Source organism: Ambystoma mexicanum, chromosome 12 (assembly GCF_040938575.1).
Source record: "Ambystoma mexicanum isolate Mex_15411 chromosome 12, UKY_AmexF1_1, whole genome shotgun sequence".
Classification (NCBI taxonomy): domain Eukaryota; kingdom Metazoa; phylum Chordata; class Amphibia; order Caudata; family Ambystomatidae; genus Ambystoma; species Ambystoma mexicanum.
In genome coordinates this window covers 524836455-524863764 of record NC_090936.1, presented here as the reverse complement: position 1 = coordinate 524863764, position 27310 = coordinate 524836455, and the positions used below count along the sequence as shown (strand labels likewise).

Genomic DNA, 27310 nt, shown 5'->3' with positions numbered 1-27310 from the left:
ACATTCCGATGAAGGATGAACGGATCCCAGACACCAAGCATATTCTTTGGGGGTCCATAACGGACATCTTCGAACCGCAGTCACAGCATGCCCGAGTTGGAGTGGAAAATGCTGGTGACAAAGCCATCTTTCGAATATTACTCGAAGATTTTCCAAAGAATTTTGTTCACAAAGGAACGAAGGGTACTGTTTCTGAAGAGTTAGCGCGGAAAACCGGAACTGAAGATAACCGGCACTGCGCGTGCTATACATACCTTCAGTGACTGACATGGAGACCGAGGGACATCAAGTCAACAGGCATTGACGCACAGCGCACCCTGCTATAACTTTTTTTTCAGAAGCGCCAAGCTGGATATTGAAAATATCAAACATAAGGAATAAGTGGGAGGACACAATCCATTCGAAGTAGCTTTACTGAAACAGGTGTGTTTTTAACTTTTGTCTGAATTCAATGAGTTGTTTGTAATGCCGAAAGATCTCTGGGTAGGCTTTTCCATACCTTTTACCTGAAAGAAACAGCACATTGCTCTTTTATGTTTGAAATGAATACTGGTTAGGATACGAGAGTGCACAGATCGAAGGTTGCAAGGTGGGCAATAACACTGAAATGTATGCCGAAGATACTTAGGGCTAGTTACATGAAGAGCCTTGAACACAAGTTTAAGTGCCTTAAACTTAATGCATGCTGTTAAGGCAACCAATGCAATTTCTTAAGGATTGGAGAAATATGTGCTTTAAGTGGGGTGCCAGTTACAATTCTGGCTGTTCTACTATGGACTGTTCGGACGCAGTCTGGCACATATTGAGGGGCTCCTAGTAGCAATGCGTTGCCATAATCTATACGGGAGTCGATAATGGCTCTGGCTATAGATGCTGCATGGCTCTCTGAAATAAAAGGCCTCATTTGCTGGAGTATCATCAATAATTTGTTGAACTGACTATTTTGTTAGCATGTTGAGCCTTTACAAGATGGGTGTCAAAGAAGGCTTGCAAACTCTGCATGTAATGATCACGAAGGAGGAAGGGTTAGGTCTAGGGATTACGGTGGTGGGAGTATGGGTTACGTAGATGAATGCTAGCCCACCCCAGGTTTGCTTCAGGGTTTTAGGCCAGAATTGTATGATGGAGGGAGAAGAGACTGTCGGCAAAAGCAGTGAAATTGTCAGAAAACCAGATTTCTGATAGCTAGAGTGGATCACTAGTTCTATCAGAAGGGCATGAATGTTGGTATTTCATCAACGAACGAGCATTTAGCGTTCCAATCGAGATGTACGGTCTCAATTTAGGAATAAGACAAGGAATCATAGCATCTAGAAAAGAGGGCAGTGAGCTGAGTGTTGAAGGAGAGCGACGGTCTGAAACCTCTGGCTGTCAAGAGGAGAGGGATAATAGAATGAGTCGGAGGAGGGAAACAGGACGAAGGGGACATATAGCGGGGAGTAAATGGTCAGCACATTTGGTGGATACTCTGCATAATTACAATTCAGCTTATATACAGGTTAATTACCACTTTCAAGTGAATAAGGGTGTAGGTGGAGATGTAGCACCTTTTACGTCTCAATGTCAATATGTCAAGTGGAGAGAGGGTGGACTGCATATGTAGTTTTCAAGGTTGCAGAAGAAAATGAGAAGGTCTTTGATATGTAGAAGTCTGCTTGGGGCAGACCAGCAATACATTGCTAGAATCACCTTGTTTACTTTTGTTCGCAGAGGTTGTAGTGGAGGCAAGAGGGAAGGCACTAGAGGAGCAATTTGAAAAAGGCAAGGATGTAATTATCGACCTCGTAAGAGCGAGTAAGGCGGAAAGTGGATGGAAAAAAGGTTGAATCAGAGGCCAGTTGTGCAAAAGGATGTGAGAGAGGCAGAGAAGAGGTGGTTGAAAGAGGAAGATATAGGTGGTTGAAATTAGGCATGGGGAACGGAAAGGAGCAAGAGGGGCATAGCAGTTTCCAGCACAGGTCAGTGTCCTGAAAGTTAGAAGGGAAGAGAAGGTGATGAGACATAGCCACGAATCAGGTGAGCAGACTCAGAGTCAGGGTCAAGCATTCTAAAATGAGTTAAGAGCGTAGGACTAGGAGGAACAGCAAGTAGTCCGACAAGTACAGACAGATGTGCGATGGAGTGAGCCGGGGATAATAAGGGGTAGGTGGTAATCAAGTAAAAAAGTGGGAGCACAGACACAGAATAGGCTCATCTATGGACATATGATAAGATGCTGAGCGCAAGGGTGAATGGGGAAGTTGGCAAAAGGGGAGAAGGAGACAAGACTGGGATAGAGAGCAAGAAGGGAGATATGAGGGACGGGAAGTTGTTGGCGAACTGGGGAGGATGGGGATTCAGGCAAAGGAGGCAGTGCAAGTGAAGTCAGGGTTAGAGTGATGAGGAATAGGAGGCAAGAAGGCAGGAACGTGCAAGGAAGGTTACAACTTGGTGGGGGACACAGAGGATAAAGGTGTTAGGCAGAAACCTGTGCAGTTCCCTTAGGGAACACTGCAAATGATTTAGGACTACAGGTGTTAGCAGTAAAACCACTTGGTAGCAGTCTGTACCACCCAGATTTACCTGGTAGCTGTGGCTGAGCAGTCAGACTTCTCTCAAGAAGAGTTAGGCAGTATGCAAAGTATACACAATAGGCACTCAGACACAATAATACAAGTAAACACTGACCAGAGCTTTGGTATCAAAGTATATAATTATTTATTTAAAAACACACTGTTTGAAACACTCCAGCACTCTTGTTGTCAAATATTCTAAACACAGTTACTATTGTAATATACACCCCTTTTTCCATATCAGATAAGTCACAGTAAAAAACCACTTATTTTCATACAGAGGTGAGCGCTTAACTAGATGGCACTCCAATAAGTTTGTGAGAAAGGGAGGGAAAAAGACAGAATATGGAAAGGTACACCACTCTAAGATTCAGGAACACTGTTAGCAAGGCAGAAGAGCAAAAGTCACTGGTGAGCCAAAGTCCAAAGGCTGGGCCCACTCTTAGAGAGAGCAGAGCACAAATGCGTCCAAGATCACACAGTTACACTAGGCTTAGAAAGTCTTGCAGAGAGTTCAAAAAGAGTTTAGAGGGGTTTGGGAAAGTTTAGCCAGGGTGTCCCAGGCTAACCCAGGTTCGAAAGCCAGGGGCTAAATCTACCCCGTACAGTCGGTAGCAAGGGAAGCCAGGCGGGACACGGTACCTTAAGTGGGAAGGATCCTCCAGCGGTGGCGGTTGTTCCTGGTAGTGGGTGCAAGTCACGTCGTCGTCCAGGGGAAGAGAAGATCTCGACTTGGAGGAAAGATGAAGGTCGTTGCACTGCCAGGGAAGAAACCAGCCGCAGAGTTTTCCGGTTAAAGGTGGTACCTTTGTTTTGCGGTCGTGGTAAAACGTGGTATCCCGGTTGCTGGGGTGCTTGGCACAGGCAAGGCGGCCACGAGGTATGTCGGGAAGGCGAAAAGACGGTGAAACTGGTTATCCCCACCAGTCAAAGGAAGAACTCTCCGGCGGGAGATCTCCTCTGTCGTTGGGAAAAGTGGTGAGACGGTCCAGCAGGGCTCCACCGGTGGTGGCGTCGTGGCAGGTCGGCTCAGCTTCTCCCTCGTCGGATTCTTAGGTCCTGTGGCGACTTCGGAGGTTCCAGTCCCCAAAGCCCTGCTTTTATGCAGAAAACCCCCATTCACTCAGCCTAGCTGTCACTCAAACATGCCAAGTGGTGAGCTGGCCGGCTCACCACTTGGGCCAATCAGGACGGAGTGCGACTTGAGTTGCCTAGGCAACTCAGTCCAGGGTGCCTAAATCCCCCTCCACCCCTCCTAAGTACCCCAGACAGAATTGCACCACTTTGGAGGGCTTCTGTGGAGAAGCCCGCCAAAAAGTGGAACAAAGGGCTCGACTTGGGTTGGAGTCACAGAAGAGAACACAAACGCCATTTCAGAATCAAGTTTTGGCAAAAAATACTAACCGGAGAATTAATATTAATTAAATAAACCGGCGGTATGTTCGAGGCTACCGTAAATAATTAATTAAAGATAGTAGCCTAAAACAATGGGAAATCCCATAGGAAAATATTTGCGGTTGAATATAAAAAGTAGTATCCACTGCCACCAGCCAAAACTCGATCAGGGGGGACGGAGACGTGCCCCCTCGACTAACAGACCCCGGGGCAATTGAATTGCCCCAGCCAGTACGTCCACAATATGATGGTTTGTACTGGTTCTATTCAGAATTTGAGACTAGTAAAGTCAATGGTGACTTTCCATGCCCTGGGAGACAGTAGTCAGTCCCAGGGTATGGAGTCTATACTGGGGGGTCACTATGACACCCCTGTGTTACTGCACTGAGGGTGCTGTGTAACATACATCACAAAAACACATGAAGCCCTATGGGGTAAAAGACCCCATAGCCCATTAAGTACATCTAGATTCAAAGAATTCATGCCCAAGAGTGAGGGAAAAAGAGTCTCACTCTTGGCAGGAGAAAAAAATAAACCCCAAAAATCCAGCAAAGCTGCTGGGGGACTCACTAGGTTAGGAAATTCAGCCTAAACAGAGAATTCTCCCCAACAAAAGGGCACGAAAGCAAAGAATGAAATGAAAATCGGTGAGGAATAGGAGCAAAGCAGAAGGTGCACAGAAGAGCGAGGAATGAAGCGTGCCCAGAGGAGCTCAAGATTAGGTGAGACGTTTGGTGGTTTGGGGGGGGGTAGCAATGGACCGAAGGGGGGGAGGGGGGGTTGGTGGGTGAGAGAAGGGCCAAGATAGCAGGAGGGGCAAGGAGAAGGCAACAAGAGGGTCAAGGGTGATCGGGACAAGGTAGAGTTAGATGAAAGAGAAAAGGGCACAGAAGAGAGAAAGACCGATACAGGTGCAAGGAAGTAAGGAAGGGCAAGCAGAGAGGGTGAAAGAGGCTTGGGACTGGAGTGGAATAGACAGCTGGAGGAGGGGGGTAGATGTGAAGAGCAGAAGGGGGAGAGAAAGAGCCTCAAGACCAGCTGCACAGGGTCTGTAGTGGCTAGGGAAGGGGATCTAGGGGAGGATGTGCTAACCGAGAAGAGCAACTCCAAGTTAACAGCAGGCATGATGAAAGAGGCCTAGAGGGAGCCTGTAGACCATGGTCATGGAAGAAGAGGAAGCGCTATAAGATACAGGAAGGCAAGGGGATATGTGCAAAAGGTAAGAAGATAAGTACATGAGAAAAGTAGGGAGCTGCGAAATTGTGTTAGAAACGGACAAATGACAGTAAAGCATAGTCTTTGTGGCACTTCCTTTAGCCAAGCCCCCAGTGAATCTGCACTACCCAGACTTTTTTTGGGGTGTGGGCAGGTCTCTCGCGCCAATGGAATAGTCAGTGGTAGGGGGGGGTCAGGAAAGGAGTGGACTCATCCCTTGCCCAATAAGGTGACAGCGTTTCTACAATGGGCTCCACAAGGTATAAAACATACCCAAGATGTGTTGCGGGGGATGACCCTAGCCCTGGAGCCAGTGACAGAGTCGGATCCTTCACATTCATGCAACAAGAGGGCACTTCGCTGTAGCCCAGCATATATCTGAAGATGATGTTAATGTTTTTGAATTTGTATAGCGCACCAGGTACCCGAAGGCTTAAGGGCGCTGAACATCAAAGTAACTGACTGACACAAAAAAACATAAAAGTAGCTGGAAGATCATAACAGTAGGTTCAAAGGAAGGCCGTGTAAGAAGAAGGCAAGATCAGCATTTAGGAAAAGAGAACAGTTTTCAACTCTTTCCTAAAGACCTCAGTAGATGCAATGACTCAACGGCAGACTGAGGGAGTTCCATGTTGGAGGAGCTGCAGAGACAAAAGCAGCATCCCTGGACTGTTTGGTCTTGTAACGGGGGACCTTAAGAACATTTGACTAGTCAGATCTAAGGGTTCTAATGATCTTCTTGGGGATGATACTTTCTTTCAGATAGGCGGGCATAATTCCATTAAGACATGTATGTGTAATGAGAAGTAACCTGAAAGAAACCCTAGCCTGAAAAGGAAGCCAATGCAGACTTCTACGTGCTTCCGACACGTGGTCTCTTTTTGTAAGACGTTTCACAACTCTTATGACTCTGTTCTGTATGACCTGGAGACGACGAAACTCTGATAAGGGCATCGGAGATGCACTACACCAGAGAAATTCGGGTAATCTGCTTTCTCCAACATGGTGGCCAAACGCTGGAACATTACTCAAGAGATAGTCATACTGCTCGCAGCACTTCAAAAGAATGCTATGCCTGCTCCCACCACCACCAGGCAACTCGGGCGACAATGGGACTTTGCTCATGGCCGACTCATTCATACCGAATTTCAGCCACACCATGAAAAGGTGTTAACCCATCTCTGAGCCCAAATGCATACCATATGCTCCCTCAAGACCAGACTAGCACCTGTGAACCCTCAGAATATTAGCAAAGAAACCAAAGTGTTAGGTCTTGCTTCAGCCTCTGCTAACCCTTATCCACTAACCACTCAAACCTCAGCACACAAACACATGCAAACAAACTAAGCCAGTCACAAACTGCGTAATATCCCCCTTACCAGAAGGGAACTAAAACACAACACCTCTACAACTTACATATCACTGTCATCGGCCAATACATCTAGTACTATATCCAGAAGAGGTATACATTCTGGAGAGAAAAAAAAAATTAAAAATTTAAAAAAAAAAAATAAAAAAAAACACGTCTCAGTGCTCTGTATATGAAACAAAAAGAAACTCGCGTGCATGCAGAGCTCAGGGTACTGCTGGTCGACACTCATCCACACAAGACGACAGCCATCTGGCGCTTACTCGCTCCTCAAACTATTGAAACCCCATCCACTCTTTCAGAGCCGTCAGCGTGTCCGATGACCACACAGCAGCAGTGTGCAGCATTTATCCTAACATAACATAACATAACCTTAAACCCAAGGTAATTTTCCAAAGGGAAAGCCAGGTAACACTTGCCACCATGTAAAGATGGTGCATACGCTCCACCCAGGATCTGCTGTAAAATGACAAGATCATCAGAAAAATACAACATATTTCTGTTAACGGTGAAGCACCAGATCCATAATCCTCTGGATTGTTAAATTTCATGAAATCCAAAGAGTAAGACGGTAAATTTAAAGACAATCTGGCGTTGACATTTGTATTTTCCCGTCCTTATGGAGAAAAGGGACTACTTTTCCAGTAACGTTCTGTCAGATTGAAAGTGAAGCTGTATGTGGCAAGCCATTTGCTTTAGATCATCTAGTCCACAAAGAGCATAGGGTAGGCATAGTCATAGTCATTACAAAACTGCTATAATCAGTCTGGTCAAGAACGCAACTGGAGGACTAAAGACTAGTAGTTCAGAGCTTCCACATCTTCAGTACGAGAATAGACTGCCTGATAGACCTTCTGGTAAGCAAAAGGGTTGGACCCGTACAGACTTCCACAAAGGAGTTTGCATACAACGTATGAACCCTTTCACCACTTTCTGATTTGTCGACAGACTTCCAGGAGATGATTGAGAATCTCGTAGATCATTTGCTTGAAAAAGCTTTACATTGTCAGGGACCATCTTTCTTAGATTGATGGTCAAGTCAGAGTGGCTGTAGACTAGACATTGCTACCTGCCTTCAACGCTCTATTTTCCAGGTCTCTCCATGTCTTCAATCATTTGATGCTGTACAACCGTAAGGTGTTTTTTTTGTTCCCATGCTGTACATGATAATGTAAGTAACTCGAAACTTCAGTGGTTCGAAAACGCCCATGTCACTTTACTAGGAGCTCGTAGGAGTAGGCAGCAGCTGAACTACTTGATCTCCTGACATTTTTTAAGAACAGGTTTTTGGAGGTGCGGGGGCACAGGACTTTATTCTGGGTGTTTGGAGAGCAGTCTGCGCCATAATCCAACCATAGAGAGATGCTGTGCAGAGGGGCATTCTAGGCAAATGACCTTTTATGGATTTGTCAGGCAGGTGATCAGGTCTGGGCCCAAAATCCCTGGTCATTTGCCCCAAGAGCAAAAATAACTGCGTGCGAGTCGACTTGCACCTGCTGACTTGAGTTACTAAGAATGAGAGTTTGGCCTAATCCACATATCTTTCATGCCCAAATCAAATACCTCTCCCATAGACACTCAGCAACAGTCCTAAGAACCCTTTCCCCATGGTGCTCTAACACTCTGGTCTTAAGGCTGCTCCTTGATGGTCAAACCTCATGGACTTGCACTGAGGAAGAGGAAAAGGAGGGGCACAAACAGGACGCACAGGGAACTGGGGTATTTAAGGGAACATTTATTTTCCAGGGTGTAAAAAGGGCATTCAGAGGACAAAAGCAGTCGGGTGACTCCAGGTGCTGGAGGTTGACTGCTCAATTATGAAAAAGAGTATGGTATCTGGATAAAATGTGGTGGTCTGCAGAGGACTACATCAGATTGCATGTATAGTTCGTTGAAACTTAAAAGCAGATTCCAAGTGCTGGTCTTACAACTAGAGGAAGAGAGACTCCACAGCAGGCCATTACATCTCTTTTCATGGAGGTACCACACCAAGGGGTCACTTGCCGATGCCAACTCTCCTTAAATCCTGAACAGATTATCTACTAAACAGGCATGTGAATAGTCCCAAGAGACCAAGGTTGGAGGTGGAAGGTGGTCACAGTACCCTGAAAACCTTGTTTCTGGCATTCCATTTTGTGGGGGGGGAAAAATAATAGGGTGTTGCAAGACTTTGAATTTCCAACCCTTTGTAGTGAGTTTGCAGTTAAGTGAGAGTACAACAAGATGGTCTTGAGGCAAGGCAGCATTGACAATGAAAAGTGTGTTTGAATTAAACACCTTCAAGTAACAGATTAATAATCTCCTTGGGACACCCCAAACTCGCCCCCAATTAACACTAGTCCTAGAGAAATGGTGGCGCAAAAATTATATCCCTCGATATCTCAGAAGCCTCAAATCTCTTTGTGCCAATCATTCGATTCTGATCACAGAGGCAAAAGCTGCTTAATACTTAACCACCATAGCGGCAGCATGTAACAGGAGCAAAGGACCCAAATGTAGAAATGCAATGGACAAATCCCTCACCCTCAGTTGCTTGTACACTCAGCTACCAGCACCTCAGGAAAAATGCAATAGAATCCACAATGTTTTAACTGAAAGAAAACGGAAAAAAATCCAACAGATTGTCATGATCCCTGCTTCCAAGGGGTCAGGACTTGCCCCACGACCTTGTTTGTTTGTTTGTTTGTTTATTAATTTGTATAGCGCACCTGACCCAAAGGTATATGGGCGCTTAATCTTCGAGTTACAGGCAAGGTAGGGTACAATTATACAGTGATGAAGCAAAGGTATACAAGACAGGATAGCAATTCGTGCATAGACAGTAATATAGCAATTCGTGCATAGACAGTAATATGCTGGCATGGTGCAAAATACAATCATGCAGGAGGTATGCATTCAATCATGGTAGGTTAATTGTTGAGTAACCAGGTGATGACCTTAGTTCTGAAAGGTTGGAAGGTGGGTGTAGATTTGATATCCAGTGGAATGGTATTCCAAAGTTGTGAAGCCAGAACTGGGAAGCTGGAACCACCAGCTCTTTTGAGGGAGAATTTGGGCACAGTCAATTGTAGTGTATTAGAGGATCTAGTGGTTCTAGTGTTCTGTCTTAGTGTGAATTTGTTGGTGAGATAGGGCGGGGCAAGGCCGTTGAGTGCTTTATAGGTGAGGCAGATAGTTTTTAGATCTATTTTTTGTTGGATGGATTGCCATTTGCATGCGATTCTGGTAGCCGAAATATGTTCTCTTCTGGGAATATTCAGGGCGGCACGGAGTGCATTATTTTGTATAACTTGCAGTTTATTGATTACCGTTTTGTTGGCACCTACGTAGAGACTATTGCAGTAATCTAGTTTAGATTGTATAAGTGCTCTGGCTAAGGTGAGGCAGTTGTTAGGGGAGATCAGCGGTCTACAGGCCCTGATTAGTTTGCCTGTGTAGGCCGTGGCTGAGGCAGTCATATTAATTTGTTTGGCTAGGTTAGTGTTCGTGTCGAGGTAAAAACCAAGGGTTTTTACACTCTTGGCGATAGTGATGGTGTTGCCGTTAATGGTAAGGCTAGTGTAGCTAGGACTAAGTTTCCGAATGGTGTTGGGTGAGCCGACAAGGAGCAGTTCAGTCTTGTCATCATTCAGGCAGAGGCCATGTGTGGCCATCCATGCCTGAATGATGGAGAAGACTTCATTGATCCAAATGGCGTCCGAATTATAGTTGCCGGTTAAGGTGAGGAGTATCTGGGTGTCGTCTGCGTAGTTGGTGTAGGTGACACCCAGATGGTCCAGCTTGTCGAATAGGGGCTTTGTAAAAATGTTATACAAAGCGGGTGATACACACGATCCTTGTGGGACACCACAAGTAATAGGAATAGGGTCGGCCGCTGCTAGGGGTGAGAAGACCCGCATGGTCCTATTGTCCAGGAAGGATTGGATCCATGAAATTGCGGAGTGGGAGCTTGGAAGCAGGCCCATGACTCTGATCCCAGGAACCAGCCAGTCCCTATAGGGACCCTCTGGACCTTGTCCTGGCGCCAGTGGCGCCAGGCTCATGATGATGACTGGTCCCGGCACAGGAAGCGCCGGGCTCATATTAGATAAGAGTGCTTGGTGGACCTACCTGTAGCAGACCATGCTGCTTACTTACCAGCTAACTGGTCTCCTGATCCTTCTCTGTCTGGAACTACTTTTTCTGTCTGGGTGGAGCAGGAGCCACTCCCTGGAAGCAGAACACAGGAACTCTTTTAGAAATCTGGAACTCTTTTCTTACCTGGGTGGGGCCGTGGAAGGAGACGCCTAAGCACTACAGAAGGCTATTTAAACCACACCCGATTGGTTTCACGTGCTTCGCGTTATTCTGCATCTGCAGCAGGACGCTCACCGTGTCAGCTCCAGGAAACCTCCAGCTCCAGATCCTGTGGACACGAAATAACCTGCTGGAATCCGATCTTCAGTCTTCTTCAGTCTTCTGCAGCTCCTGCAAAACAAAGGCACAGGTTAGGCAAAAGTAAAGGCAGTGAATCTACTTGCTTAATCCAACGGCAGCATCCAAGGCGCCTTTTTCTGCCTTTCTCTTCCGGCATCCGACATCTGCATAGAGAGAGATCATCGGTCAGTAATATTCAACTACAAGTTCTGCTTACCTGTGTTACGCCCGTTCCAACTCAGCCCGCGCTGCATTCCGGCACCTGCAAGGCAAGATACATCGGTTAGTAACGCTTAGTTACAAGACTGCTTACCTGTGTTACGTTCGCTTTCAATCTGTTCGCGCTGCACCTCAGTACCTGCAAAGACAAAAGAGACATTACGGAGCATTCTCCAGCGCTAGTGTAGTCTTTCTACTCACGTGCCATTAGAAGGATAATCTTCATCGTCACATGATCTGAAAAGAGAAAGACATAGACTTTACAGACTTAACACTTTTGAAAGAGAAGAGTACAATGCAAAAGGAACTTTAATACTTACAAGGCACGCTCGTGCATTAACGGCGTCTTCGCTCTCAGCAAATCCTCTGCTATCAAGAGGCAGAGCTCGCATCCAGTGAAGCAACTGGACCCAGCGCCCCTGCACAAGACGCAGGATGGAGAGCCCGGCATTTACCTATATAAGGTAAGCGCAATATCAACCCAGTTCCACGGGGAAAGAAAGGGCGAGAGGGGCTAGGAACTTTCCGAACCTTCCAAAACACTAATACCTTGGTTTACCCTTGCAGACATCTCACTCTTCAGCTTAAACTGTCCGTGGGAAGGGGGCCCACTCCGGGAGCAAAACGAACCCTGCGCCCAACACTGAAGACAGTATCCTAGCCAGATCAAGACCTGCGCCTCCGGGGGAACCAGGTGAGCGTTACACAGATCAAGTCCACCTTCCCCCATCATTTGTATTTCCCGCACCCTAGCAGGCACACAGACCCTCTGAACTAACTTCTCTCCTCTCTTCCCAGGACTCTCTCAAACCTACCACCTACTCTGACCATATCACCCCAGCCCTCCATAATTAAACAGAGGATGGGCCCCACGCTCAATGCACTCCTCAGAATCATTAATGTTTCCCTCACTAAAGGGTCATTCCCGGACACTCACAAGACTGGTCTCATACAACGTCTTTTGAAAAAAAGGCTCTGGACCCAGACGTCCTGGCCAACTACCAGTTCATTACGAACATCCCATTTATTGGCAGAATCCTGGCCATAAATAGTTCCTACACAACTAGTCATCAGAATCGAACAACTACATCTTCCAATTTACTATATCAGTTGTGGTTCCACTGCAGATGTAGCATCAAGACACACCATGCAAGTGGTGGATGATACCCTCTAAATCATGGATAAGGGAGACTCGTGCCTCCTTGACTTCACGGCTGCATTCGACACGTTCTACCACAGCATCCTCCTCTCCATCCTCGCCAACATAATGGGATTTCTGTGGCACTATCCGGAATTGGTTTACATCCTATCTCCAAGGCAGAAACCAGGACGCCCAGATGAACACACTGCATTCTAACTGACTCCCAGTCTCCTACGGAGACCACAGAAGCTCCATCCTCTCATTGATTCCTTTTAACTTTTACATGGAGCCTATGAGCACACTCCTCAAAGATCCCGATACAGCCATCCACTCAAACGTAGACTATATTTATAAGGTTACTCACTGTAGTGACCACCTTACTCCTAGTCCATAGTCCCCTTTCCTCCATACTTATGGGCAATTCCTCCGTCTTGTGGGACAGGACCGGAGCACTTTGTAAAAAGCATCACATTTTCTCAAAAATGTGTCCTTCCTCTCTTTTTACGGGGGGTACCGCACGCGGCCGTAACCCCACCCTCCTTAGCTCCGCCCAGCGCATCGCCCATCAGTCCTTTTCTATCAACTTTAAGCAATAAGAGAGGACCCTTATTAGAGGGGACGGCGGGCGGGCGTATGGAGGAAAGGGGACTATGGACTAGAAGTAAGGTGGTCACTACGGCGAGTAGCCTTATAATACTCCTACGTCCCATCCCCTTTCCTCCATACTTATGGGAGATTCCCAAGCACTCCTCACAAGAATTACAGGTGGATGGAAAACTCCTTACTGAAAAAGGAGTTTGAGCACAGCCTGGCCAAACTGAGCATCAGCTCTGGAGCTCAGATCCAAACAGTAGTGTTTACAAAAAGCCGATGGAGAGGCCCAAGTAGCCGCTTTCGCGATGGTCTCCCAGGGGACATACTTTTGAAAAGCAACCGCAGCTGCTTTGCCCCGTACCAGATGTGCGTGAATCCATTGAGGAGGTTGGAGGCCCTGACCAGTGTAAGACTTCATAATACAGGCAGTAATCCATCTGGAGATAGTCACTTTGGAGGCCCGTTTACCCTGTGGATTACCAAAGGTCACCAATAGCTGAGAACTCCTAAAAAAAGAGCTCTTCTAACATCCAGGCAATGCAAAACCCTTTCGGCTCCCGAAGCTGGGTTTGGGAAGAAGACGGGCCAGGAGATTGACTGATTTAGATGAAAATCCGAGACCACTTTCGGTAGCAAAGAAGGATTCGTCCTCAGGACAACTTTATCCTTGTGGAAAACCAAGACGGGATGCTCCACCGACAAAGCCTGGAGCTCACTCACACGTCTTACCGAAGTCACAGCGACCAATAAGGACACTTTCCACGAAAGGTGCTTAAGATCTACCATAGCCATTGGTTCGAAGGGCTTATGGCACAATGCCATAAGGAGCACGCTCAGATCCCACAACGGATGCAGTTCGCGAACAGGGGGGGGGGGATAAAGACGCATTAGACCTGCAAAGTGCCTTTTTACCACTGGATTTGATAATGAAAAAGAGCACTGGTCCGTGGATAAGCAGGCGGCAACAGCCGAAAGATAAGTCCTGCATGAGAGGACATGAATGCCCGACTCCGCTAGTTAAGAGATGGACAGCACCGTGTCTATCGAAATCGAAGCCACCCTGGGGTCCAATTGTTTGGCTAAGCACCAGTGGCAGAACCAAAGCCATTTACTCCTGTATGGAGATCTCGTCGAGGGCTTCCTGGCTGCCTGAATAATCAGCATGTTATCAGCAGACAGGTTGAGATGTTCTAGAGAGCTGAACTCCGGCACCATGCTGCCAAGCTGAACGATTGTGGGGAGGGGTGCCTCAGCTGCCGATCTCTCTGATGAAGTAGTTCGGGAACCAACAGAAGCCTGATCCGCGCACACACCAACAGATCCTGAAGCTCTGAAAACCAGAACCTGGCCGGCCACCACGGAGCTATGAGCAGAAGAAAACCGTTCACCGTGTTCCTCAGTTTGCAAATTGTCAGATGAATGAGAGGCAGGGGCGTAAAAGCATAGGCCCTCATTATGCCATGGAATCTGGAGAGCGTCCCCCAGAGAGGAGGCTCCAAGTCCGTTTGTGGAGGCAAACGGAGGTGGTTTCCTGTTGGCCGACATTGTGAAGTGGTCCACTTCTGGAGTGCCCCAACACTGGAAGATTTGTAAGAAAACCTCCAATTTCAACTCCCACTCGTAGCTGACCATTGTTCGCCGGCTGGGGGCATCCGCAGTAACATTCAGCTGGCCCGGGATGTGTACAGCCAGATGCCATGCTGCACCGCCCATTCCCAAATCTCAATGGCAAGATCCACAAGAGGAGGGGACTTGGTACCCCCTTGCTTATTGATGTAAAACATGGACACCACATTGTCCGTGCAGACACGGACCACTTGGTTGACAATGACCAGCCCGAATGCCTTGAGCGCCAGGAAGATCACCAGAAGCTCCAGGTGATTTATATGAAGGAGCTCGTCTTGGGGCGACCAGAGTTCGGAAACTTGAAGATCCAACGCTGCACCCCACCCCAGAAGGGAAGAGTCCATTGTGACTCATCAGCGGAACGGGGTCCAGAAAAGCCGCACCCACCAACATATTACTGAGAGACGACCACCACAAAAGGTCCGCTCTCATTAAAGCTGGAATCTATATCATTTTGGAGTCCGGATCCACAGCTTGACGCCAGGAGCTCCGAAGAGCCATCTGTGTCCGCCTCATCTTGAGCCGAGCAAGAGGAAGAGCCAAAACACACGAGGCCATGAGGCCCAGAAGCCTCTGGAACCACCAAGCCGACATGCTCCCTGACTGCGCAAAGACCGGACACGTGGCCACCAGATCCGCCATTCTGTCCCCGGTCAGGTATACCCTGCAGTCGATCGTGTTCCAACAAAACCCAGGAAAATCAGGTCCTGAGAGACCGCCATGGCGGATTTCCGCCAGTTGACCGACAGCCCAAGGTGGAACAGGAGCTGGAGGAGAGACTGAAGGTTGCTTGAGGCTTTCACAGGACAAGGACTGCGCAGCAGCCAATCGTCCAAATACGGATACACGTGGATACCCTGTAGCCGAAGATAAGCTGCGATAACCGACATCTTCGTAAAGACACGCGGTGCCGAGCTGAGGCCAAAAAGGGAGCACTTGGAACTGGAAGTGCTTCTTTCCCACAGAAAACTGTAGGTATCTCCGATGCGGATTCCAGATCAGGATATGCATATACACATCCTGGAGGTCCACCACGCTGAGCCAATCTCCCTCCTGCAAAGAGGACTTTATCCGACAGGGCGTGATCATCTTGAACTGGGAAAGGTCTAGGATGGTGTGCAGGCCAGCCTGGATGGATTTAGGATGGATGGATTTAGGAACCGTAAACAGCCGGGAATAGAAGCCCTCCCCTTGCTCCCCTAGGGGGAACAGGTTCCACCGCTCTGAGATCCAGCAACTTCTGAATCTCGGCTCTGAGGGAGGGTGACCCCGACTGCTGGAAGGGAGGATTTTATTGGGTGGGATAGGAGGGGGGGGGGGGGAGAGGGGTAAGCGGAAGCCCGCCCGAGCGACTGACGAGACCCACCGGTCCTCGGTGATGGTCTGCCACGCCTCCCAATGAGACGCAATGCGTCCTCCCACCGGGGTCTCGTGCTGGTTTGTCGGTGGCAGCGCCACCTGAACCTGAAGAGGAGGCTGAGGGATGGGAGAAAAACTGGCTCAGTTGCTGCCTTCGGCGGGAATTTGCTTATGGGGTATCAACCCTGCGGGACTTTCGGTCCAGAAAACCCCTGAAACCAGAGGAAGGCCGAGGCTGCGAGGACTTTCTCTGCACCCTGAAAGGTGGTTTCACCAGGTCCAACAAGGACTTGGCGGTCCGAGTGCTGTCCTTAGTTTTGGTCAGTTCAACGTCCGTTGTGGAATGAAAAAGCTCCTTGCCATCAAAGGGCAGGTCCAAAACCTTATCCTGCACCTGCTTAGAGAACTTGGTGGCGTTCAGCCAAGCCTGTCGAGAGGTGTCACATGTGCTGCGGCTTCCAGCATGTCCTGCGCCATGACCCTAGCATCTGACAAACCCCCCCTGAAATCTTCTAGCGTTTCAGCGGGGATGTATTCCTTAAATTCCGACAGACCTTTCCACATTTTCATATTCGCCCCCGCTAATACCAGTTCTGCGTTCGCTTGACGCAACTGCAGCGCTGAATTAGCGAAAATCCTCCTTCCCAAAGAGTAAAGAAGATTGTCCTCTTTAGCCAGAACCTGAGTAGCCGTTGCGGAAGACGATGCTGCAGGTCTGGACTGTAAAGTGGCTGCAGCCACAACCATGGAGGAGGGGGGCGAACACGACGCTAAAGCCAACCCTTCCAAAGAATGGAGCCTATAACGCAAGTCATTCTTCTTGTTGACAAACAGTCCAGAGTGTGGTTTTTCCCAAACTTTATGGACCTCGGCCAAAACGTCCTTCTGCAAGAACAAGCCGGTACGCTCCGGAGGAGACAAGGTGAACGCCCCCGAAAGCATCCCCTCCTGCGGTACTGGAACATCTAATAAACACATCATGTCCAGCACCCGGTCGTGAAAGGCTCTAACAGAGCGGGGCTGGTCATCGCTATCCTGATCCTCTTGTGCATCGTCCAGCAGATCCAGATCAGGCTGAGTTGCATCAGGCACCACTGTAGATTTGTCCAATTGGGACAACGGAGGCAAGGGAGGAAGAGCCGGGGGGAGGTCCAGCCGGTAAAGGTGGCACCGGCGGGATCACAGGTGCCGCAGCTGGGACCGTCGGAACAGGCAGACAAATCTCCCTAAACAAGCCTCGAAAATACTCTTTCATGTGGTTGGAATGCATTAGTCTTTAAAAATTGCCGAAAAAGACGTCCTCCGACAATTATTTAGGCGCGACTGGAAGAGGCCTCTCACGAGCAGGATGATTCCAGGGACGCAAGCGAGAGGGTTGCAAAGAGGGCCCTTCCCCACTGGTGTCCATGTAAATCAGGGGTGCTGTTGCCACAGGAAGCGAGACATTTTGAGGTAGGGGCATCCGAGCATTCCAGTCCTAAACTGGACGAAAACGATGTGCAAAAGGAAAACGCTGTTCACCTGAAAACACACTCTCCCCACCTAGGCCCGATGGCGTAGTTGTAAGGGAGGTATCCAAATGGCCGCCTTAGTCATGGCGGGAGCGGGCGCCATTTTGTCAGCACCGGAGAGCACTGCCTTGATACAAGGAACCTCGGCCGAACCAGTTCTGTGGGGCCTAGAATGTTTTTGAGACATGCCAATAGCCAAAGAAACCTTCAACGGAAGGACCTCGGTACTGCCAGTCACTGAGGAATTACAGTCCAAGACCTCCCGCTGTGCCCCCTCAACAGTTCTGGTGTCACCACTTGAACGGGAGCGATGAGGAACACACCTCACCGACAAAACCTTAACAGGCCTCTCAGAACTGTTGGTCACCCTAGCCACCAAACGAGGGGCCTCGGACCCGAGCCTGGTATTTGAAACCCTACCACGGGTCTCAAACTTTTGTTCGGTACTAACAGCCTCAGCAGAGACCTCGGAGCGCACCCCAGTGTTTTTACGGGAAGCTCCAATCAGGGAGACCTCGAAGCAAGCTCCGGTACCCCCCGCCACAGTAGAGCTGGGCCCACAAACAGCCCCCACAGGCGGGGCCTCGGATAGTAATCCGGTGTCAATAGGCCCCTTACGGAGACCCTCTGAGAAAACTCTGGTACACTTTAGGCCCAGAAAGCACCTCAGGGCAAACCCTGGTACTAGAGCTATTAATGCTCCGCCCCGGACCGGGAAGACCACGCAAAGGAGTCCCCCGGTCGGGGTGCTCTAAAAAGTAAAGAACTCACCGGGCGTTTCTTCTTTTCTTCAATGAAAAGAAGAAAAAGCAATGGGGGAGCATGCTAGAAAACCGCCCACCGCTCCAAACGACATTAAAGCACCCGGACTGAAAGGGAGTCGCAGTAACAGCACGAGTCCCACCGGTGGTCCGGACCCAGACACGATGGGGGTCCGCCCCAACAAAGCGTCGCTGACAAGAAGAACAAGTAGGAACAACTATTTGAAACGGCATAGACGGACTCCTTTGACATCAGTTGTCTCAGTGGTTGCCTAGCAATCACCCAATACTTGATGTCAATGGCCTACCTCAAACTTTACACCTCCAGGACTGAATTCATCCTCATCAGTCCCCCCCTCAAAACAACAATTCATCCCACAATTACTCTGTAATACGCACCTATAGGATTTGATCTGCAACTTTCCAATTCAGCAAAATCCTTACACTTTACCATCAACAGTAGCCAGTCATTCCAGAAACACAGACAAGGCGGCCCAAATGGCCTGGCTCCAAATGTCTACCCTTCACAAAAACAAACCCTTCATACAACTGCAAGAGGTCTTGCATATCGATGAGGGGCGGGGGAGGAACTCCATCCTGAATGGGATAACAGCTGCTCCCTTAAAAGCAGTCCACCACGCCACAGTATGCTTTATTATGGGAGCATAGAAATGTGACCAAATCGCCGCCATTCCCCTTTTACTCAAACTACATTGGCTTCCTCTCCAGCACAGGATACTGCTCAGTACTGCATTTATCATCTACAAAGCAGTCACAAGCAGCACACTGTACCTCGTGGCACACAATCCTCATGCAGCAAATCAGCCACCTGGCTCCTACCACAACTCATCTGCAAAGAAAGGACCCACAAACAATTGTTCTCTTGTCACTAACACACAAACTGGAAATCTATCCTGCATTGGCTCAGAATGCCCCCACAATGCTCCCATTTCGCAAAACTCTCTCAGACCATGACTTTTTCAACATCACCTGATGCAGGACTAATCCAAATGGATGCACAGACTGACGCACAGACCACATCTCACAGTACTGAGTTACTGTTAAGACAGCAGCCCAAAATGCTGCTTACCCACACCCTGTACAGCGCTCTGCTGCTCTGGAGCTATATACGCACTTTCAACAATAAAATAATGAAAGTAAAACGCAAACTTGGTATTACATCTGCCCCTGTATTTTGCATATTTGCTAGTAGAAACAGGTTGCATCAGCTAGAATGCAACCCGTCAAAGTCATCATTAACCCAGATCTCGCCAGCTCCCTTCTAAACACTATCTCAAGGAAAGCCCCCACCTCCATTTAACTTTTCCATCACTGGCTCTCCAGCACCCTCATCCCCCTCGCTCCAACGAGATGTGCCTCTCAGAGACCGGGCTCCAATCCCAAGTGGTACACAGCCCACCTCAAATCTCTCAAAATCCTCACTGACAGTATCCTGCAGTCTGCATCGAGAGTCGGAGGATTTTTTTGGAAACGTGGCAGTTTGAGCGTTTTATATTAGACAATAGCTCTTTAATTGCTAGAAAAGAGTTGAAGGAGGCGGCACTAGATAACCAGCAGGTGGCACAAAGCGCTGACGCGAAAGACTGGCCAAGGACAGTCTCCTGCAGTCTGCTGAACTGAGCCGACGTGCACGCGGGGTGCAGTTAATCTTATCGGGGACACACACAGACACACACGATTACATTGATATGTATACACAGTAAGATGTGAGTAAATCACCTGCGTTGAGCCAACGCACGACATTTCGATGTTTTAAAACACTTGCTTTACATAATGCCCGTTAAAGTACGCACGAGAGCCAACAATTACAATTTGCATAATAAGGCACCATTTAAGAAAAATAAGACGTGCAGTGTAGAGGGCAGTACAATAATGCATGAGAACCAGCTAGTGGCAAGCTCACAGAGGAAAAAAATACAAAATGCTGTAGGCATTGAGAGAACTACTTAATTGTTCCCTGTGAGCACCTCATTCCAAACACCAGAAACATATGTTGCTGCGGTGGAGCCGGTTGAGGAGTGCAGTGAGCGAGGTAGGTATAGTCAAGGAGATCTGACAGACCCTGCTTTGGATGCCATCGATAATTTCCTCCTATAACTCTGCTATTCTCTACAGAAATCAATTGAGAGATGCGATGATCAGGTGGGTGTTTGCCCAGAAAAATGCAAGAGCCGACCCTCAATGAAGGGAATCGGATAGGAGTTTGCCTTTGCCGATAGCAATAAATATAGCCAACACACAAACACTCTCAGGGTCACCCAACCTTTTCCAAAATGAGGATAATAAAAGCAATAGCGAAGCTTCTACCTCCTTGGATATATGTAATGAGATGCATGCGCAAATGGCTTCGCTACAATTTGCCTTAAAGAGGTGTGCAACGTTGTGACAGTAATTGAGGACAATTTGATCAGTGAGCAGCAGAAATCCATATCGCTGGCTAGACCCCATCCCGTCCCCCTCTATCCCCGCGGTGGGATAGGACTGTTGTAAATCTGAATTACTCGGATGATGTGAGCGAGGATGACACCATATACCTCACACGAAAGCAGAGAAAGTTGCTTAAGCGGTGAAGGAGAAATATATTGCAAAATAAAAAAGAGCAAGTAGTTATGGAAGCAGTGGTTCATCGCACTCCCAAAACGGAGGTACACAACCCACATTTTACAAGAATGAACAAACGAAAAAAGGGAAAAAAATCAAGTAGGACAGAACTTGACTAGCTGGGTGCTCAAAGAAAATCACTGTAATGGAAATAACATCGCTGTGGGCCAAAGTGGGGACTTGACGGAATCGGAGAAGGCTAATACTATGAAAACAACACAAGACATGCCAACAATCTGCCCAGAATTGGAGGATGACAATCATGTAGTCACACCACAGAGGAAAGCAGCACAGCATTTGGAAACCCAATGCCCAAAAAGGACAGCTCAAGGGGTTGGCCCCGTAAGGGTCACTATAAGGGTGAAAGTTAAGCTTAACAAAGCAAAGCAGCACATAAATAGATCGGAATTTCTAGACCTGCTGTGCTTTAGATTCCCATTAAGGATTTTAGAGACCAAAATGTATTGAGCCAATAAAACATGCTGGATATGCCATGAGCAGGATACAATGTAACAGCAGTGGAAACAATGATTAGAGCACAGAGTAAAATTCCTGGATGCTTGGATAGAACAAGAGATAGTGCCTGTGAACACCTCTGAAGTCTTTTTAATCCTTATAAAATCGGGTTAGAGTTCCAGAGGTAGGGAGACTGGGAAAAGCAACATTCAGTTGTTTCAAGAAAATGGGCTGGGTGCCCTGAAATGGCTAGTGGAGCCTATGGGCTTGAATGGGGAGGCGACTTAAGTGAGGGTGGTCATCGTGCTCCTGGAATACTAGGAGACACAGTCAATTGCTTAATAACACTCGTCCGCTATCTGGTCTACTGTGTAATTACATTTTCAGTTGCAGGAAAGTTTGCTTACATTTGAAATAAACAGATGGCTACCAGATTTTCCAATCTTTTGCTAGAAAGGGAAATCTGGGAGGCCCTAGTGGGGGTCTACTAACTTACATAAATTGGATCAGGGCAGAAAAACTGACCATAGGGGACATGGACCCTAATACTTTAGTAGTAAAAGCCACCTTTCCAGGCAATACGAAAGATTGGATTGTAATTAATATCTATAACGTTGCTGGTGGAGTAGCGACGGAAAGCATAATGAAAACTGTGGCAAAAGTACTGAGACAAGTAAGATCGCATGAAAATCTGGAATTGGTCATCGTAGGAGGGGACTTTAATGCACGATGCGTATGTACAGAAGTTATGTCCAGAAATCCCTTTTGTGAAAGGTAATTGTGTTATGGAACAGAACAGTCGTAATGAGCAAGGAATCGCTTGGTGCAAATGTTTTCACGATTGGCGATGTTATATGCTAAATGGGAGAGGTAAGGGAGATGCACCTGGGAAGAAAACCTGGAAAGGTATGGGAAAAACTGCCACCATGGATTACATATTTGTGAGCGAAAATGTGATTGTGTATTCGAGAGTTACAGTGACCATGCCGTCGAAACTCTATACCTGGAAGGTCCGGTTGACAGTAATAGTTACTAACACAAAGGAGATCTTGAGGTAAATAAGAATGAAATAGGGTTACTTGGAACCAGCTAAGTGTGGAAGAAGTTAGTAATTCCTAAAAAAGAATAAAGCTAGCAAGTTAGATAATCTAGAGAGTATGACAGCAGATGATATGGAGACCCGGCTAAAAGATGTAATGACAAGGTTTGGTGCACGCAAGACCAATTATATCTGCTGTAGAAGGAAAAGCTATGCGTGACCGCAATATAAAGCTATTAGGGATGCCAAGAGGCATATGAGAAAAGGGATCCGAGAGGCTAAATCAGGAATCCAAGATGCTCTGCAGAGATACGGGCAATTAAGAACAGATATCGCTATTGGGTTAAATGGAGGCAGGCTTCTAAGAAAAACACACAATGGCAGTACTTGCTATCGGTAGTAGCTGCAAAGGATCCTAGGAAAATGTGGGAAAATCCTTCAGCTTAGCAACATGGCTTGCGAGTTCAAATAGTTGGCGCAGTTTAGTCACTCAGAAGACAATATACGTATAATTGAGGCAGCGCGCAAACCTTCAACAAGAGCCCACTACGAAAGTAAATGGCTTTGTTTCCGTTACTGGTGCCTTGCCAAACAGCTTGACCACCGTCAAGCTTCCATCGACTGTGTCCTGCACAGTCATTCATCTAGCGGTCAAAGGTATTCACTTTTTATTGTGCAGAACTTATTTGTCTGCCATTGGGGCTTATCAGAGTTAATTGATCTTTCACTCTGCCAAATTCAGTCATAAAGAGATATTTTGCTGGGCTTCTTCACCTTTTCCCTCTGGTCAAGCCTCCTCATCCTAAATGGGATCGCAATGTGGTCCTTGGTACTCTCGGTCACAAACCTTTTGAGCCACTAGCCACTGCAGAAGTTCCTCACCTGGAAAGTGGCCTTCTTGATAGCCGTTACATTGGCCAGAAGAATACTCAAGTTACAAGCCCTCTCTATTGAGCATACTTTCTTGGTTTTTCACAAGGACACAGTGGTGCTGCGTACACATCCCTCCTTCCAAAGATTGTTTCAGATTTTCACATTAACCAATCAATTTCCTTGTTGGTCTTTCCAAACCCGGCTTCAGACGCAGAAAGAGTCCTCCATAACTTGGATGTTAGGCGGGCACTGAAGTTTTACCTGGAAAGAACAAGCAACTTCAGGGCCTCTTAAACCTGTTAACTTTGGGAATCTGAAAGGAACCTCTGCCGCCAAGGCTTCCATCTCACGTTGGATTGCTTCGTGTATTTCGGAAGCTTATACCGTACAAGGCCTGCAAGCTTCAAAGAGCATTCACGCACATCTGGTGCGAGCGAAAGCAGCAGCTGTTTTTCAGAAATATGTTCCATGGGAGACCATTGCCAAGCAGTTACATGGGCTTCCACTTTCTGCAAGTACTACTATCTTGATCTCAGTTCCCGGGCTGACGCCCAGTTTGGCCAGGCAGTGCTCAAAAACCTTTTTCTATAAACTATTTGCCATCCACCCGTTTCATAGTTCAATGCTTGAGAATTTCCCAAAAGTATGGAGGAAGGAGGACGGGATGTAAGAGTATAACTCACCATAGTGACTAGCTTACTCCTTGTCCATAGTCTTTCTTCCATACACCCGCCCCTCTAAAAAGATTGCTTTATTTGCTAAATTGTCGTTCGACTTTGCCGATAGAGGGGGACTGATAGGCGACGCGCTGGGGAAGGCGGTGCTGCGGCCACGTGCAGGGAGAGCGGTGCTGCGGCCACGTGCAGTGGACCCGTGTGGGAATAAAGGGACAGTATTTGTGATGCTTTAAAAAATTGTCCCTTGGGACGGAGTGTCCTGGGGTATGGAGGAAAGGGGACTATGGACTAGGAGTAAGATGGTCACTACGGCGAGAAACTGTTGATTTCGCACACTTCCTCGTGAGCGCTCTTCTCGTCTGCGGCTAATAGCTACCGCCTTTCCCATCCTCAACTTTCCTCTGTAAAGTTTCATCAAAGTCCTTCTCCAGCTGCTACATACTTACCTGCTCTGACCTCACCTGTACACCTCTCACTGACAACTAATTCTGCTGTCTTTTCATAGCTCTCTTCTTCCTTTCAACCTTGGCCCCATCACGGTGGAACTCACTCCCCACACATATTCAACACACCCAAGACTATATGACCTTCTGTAATGCCGACTATGACCATATGAGGCGACTAAGACCTGCAACCCGATGACACATGCTCAATGAGATCCCGAGCAACGACGCCACTGAATCCGCTTATTAAGTCACTATTAAGCAAACGCGCGCTTGAAATCCGGAATAGCGAGCTCCTTGGATCATAACTCCACCCAAACACTCACCTCCCATATCACTATGCCTACTCTACACCAACACAATTAGAGAGCAGCTACACTCCTCGATCAATTTCAGCTTAGCTGCTCACATTCGATTACTCTATGAACACATCATCATCCTCATAAAACGCAGCTACATTCCATGAAAAAACGGTCTAGCTGCACACATAAGCGTCCTACACAGGCCTAACGCAGCCAAAAGCCAGTCTTGGTGCCCATCTTCCAGACTGCACACATTCAACTGACATCAATACCACCACACCTAATGCTAGGTTGCATCTACCATCTGGAAATTTGAACCGGCTTCGTACATCATTGGTGCGCCCAATCCCCCTATGACACCTTACTCTCAATTGACCTTGACTATGGCCCCAGAGGGCGTTCAACCTACCAGCGCTTTGGAGGTCATACCAATGATATATAGAGCGCTATATAAATGCACAACATAAAATAACAACTTCTGAGTCACCGCAAACATGTTAGTCACGTGTCCCATTAGTGCTCCCTCATAGGCTGTTTTTTTTCCATAAAGTGCACGGATATAGTAATTATTCTTCTCTCCAATACACTAAATAACAAACATTGTACGCTTGAAAGGCAAGAATTCACACACACTCTGCTACATAAAATAGCTTTCTATGGCCGTTTATTACACAAATGAATAACCTAAAAATAATACATAAAACAAAAGGTTAGTAATGTATCACTGTTAAAGCGCCTTTTCCGCATCTCTACCAAAATCTGCACTGGCGAACTCCAGAACAGGCGAACAGATTTGTGCTTAACGGGCAATTAGGAAGCAAAACATCTATCCTTCACCCGAAGCTCCATCTGATCTGGTGCTCCCCAATTTAAACCTCCCACAAATGCAGGATAGTACTTTTCCAGAAAGTTCACCCGTTGCAAGCATCCACTGCCATTCGGCCGAATTGTCACATGGAAAACGCCAAGAGTCCTCTTTCCGATGGGAGCGCGAAAGACAACAATTTGCTTTCGGCTCCTGCAAAGTTATCAAGCGCTTTAGTCAAAATAATCCCTGAAACACTGCAGACTGGAACGATATATGTTTCTAGTGATTCAAGAATGCAGACAGTATTCAGAGTGGACATAAAAATGCAGCTTTCACTGATGTTTGAGATAAATTTCCACTGCTACACCCAGGACGCATTTAGAATAGACTTCAGTCAAAAATATTACATTTTAAAAGCATTACAGGCGGGCATATACGAACTGCTCAATTACAGGCATATAAGCGAGTTATGGTGGGTAATCGAGGTAACAAAAATCTGGAGATAGAATGTGATGTGGATAGTATCCACAAATGAATTGTGAAATTAAAAACATTCCAAAACACCTGGAGCCAATGATATTGCTAATATAGTCCTTAAGCAAGGCCCTGGCTTACAGTCTGAATTTCTAGTTAGATTATACTCTAAAGTTTGTGCAGAAGGTAGTATACCTTTTTCGTGGAAAACCTCATCGGTGCCAGTGTATAAAAAAGGGAAGAGAAATTACTCTAAACTACTGACTCTTGGCCTTATTGGATATTACAGGCAAGATCTTTGCCTCACTGCTGTTGGATAAACTCATTAGATGGGTGAATCAAAATGTTATCTTGAATAAATTCCAACTGGTGTTTAGGGCAGGATCAGGAACGAATCACCGTCTACGGGTATTGGACAAATTAATAAGGAAGTTTAAAGAACAAGGAAGTCCAGATCTTTATACTGCCATGGTAGATTTCAAGGCAGTATTTGACACAGTGGATCGCGACCGCCTATGGAGCAAGCTAGAGTCAAAAGTGTCCAAAGAATTTGGCATGAGCGATTTGCTGACTTTATGAAGACACCAAAGTACAGGTTAGGTTGGACGGCAGGAGCGCCTACACGTCCCCCCATCCCTACTAACAAGGAAGTAAAGCAGGGCTGCGTGTTGGCGCCCCTCCTGTTCAATATCTACTTGGCGGATCTACCTGTGGTATTGGGAAAGGTGGATAATTGCCCTCCTAGGTTACGGGAAGAATAAAGTGATATGTATAGCGTATGCAATCGATGTGGTAATTTGTGACCACACCATTACAGGCATTCGAAATTTGCTGGAAGAAATAAATCAGTATGCTAAGCAAAATCATTTAGTGCTTAACCTTGAAAAAAACAAGATGATGCATTTTGCCCATAAAGAATTGAAGACACTCAAGATGGAACTGGTGGGAAACTGTATAGAGAAGGTGGATCAGTATAAGAATCTTGGATTGGAGATGGGTACTAAAGGAGATTATGCAGCCATAATAGGTGAAAAGACGAGAAAAGCAATAGCGCTCATGGCCACAACTGGGGAACATGTGAGTGAATGTGCAGGCTATAGTTTTTTTTTTTTTAATGATTTTATTAAATTCCAACCAAACAATACAAACCAAACAGGCAGTGCATATATCAACAGATCCATTATACATTGTAACTTCCAGTCACTGCTTCCCATATCCCACCCCCCCTTTCGAGCCTATCACTGTACACATTCCTTATCTGCGTCCTGTGGCAGGGTCTCTCCTTCCATGGGTTCAGCTGGGTCTCGGTTTGACCCAAACAGCTCTGCTATCAATAATTTCCAGGCCATCGGGGACTCTTGTCTACTCCTCCCCCCCAGCATTGCTCGCTTCTTGCCATACTATAGTTTCTGCCTCCGCCCATTTCTGCAAGTCTTTCCACCACACCTCTACTCTGGG

General features: G+C 47.1%; 1 protein-coding gene across 1 annotated transcript in view; it reads right to left on the bottom strand.

Moving 5' to 3' along the window:
- Positions 1-27310, bottom strand: part of OSBP (oxysterol binding protein) — a 1428945-nt gene that overhangs the window by 1333987 nt on the left and 67648 nt on the right. The window lies entirely within an intron of this gene.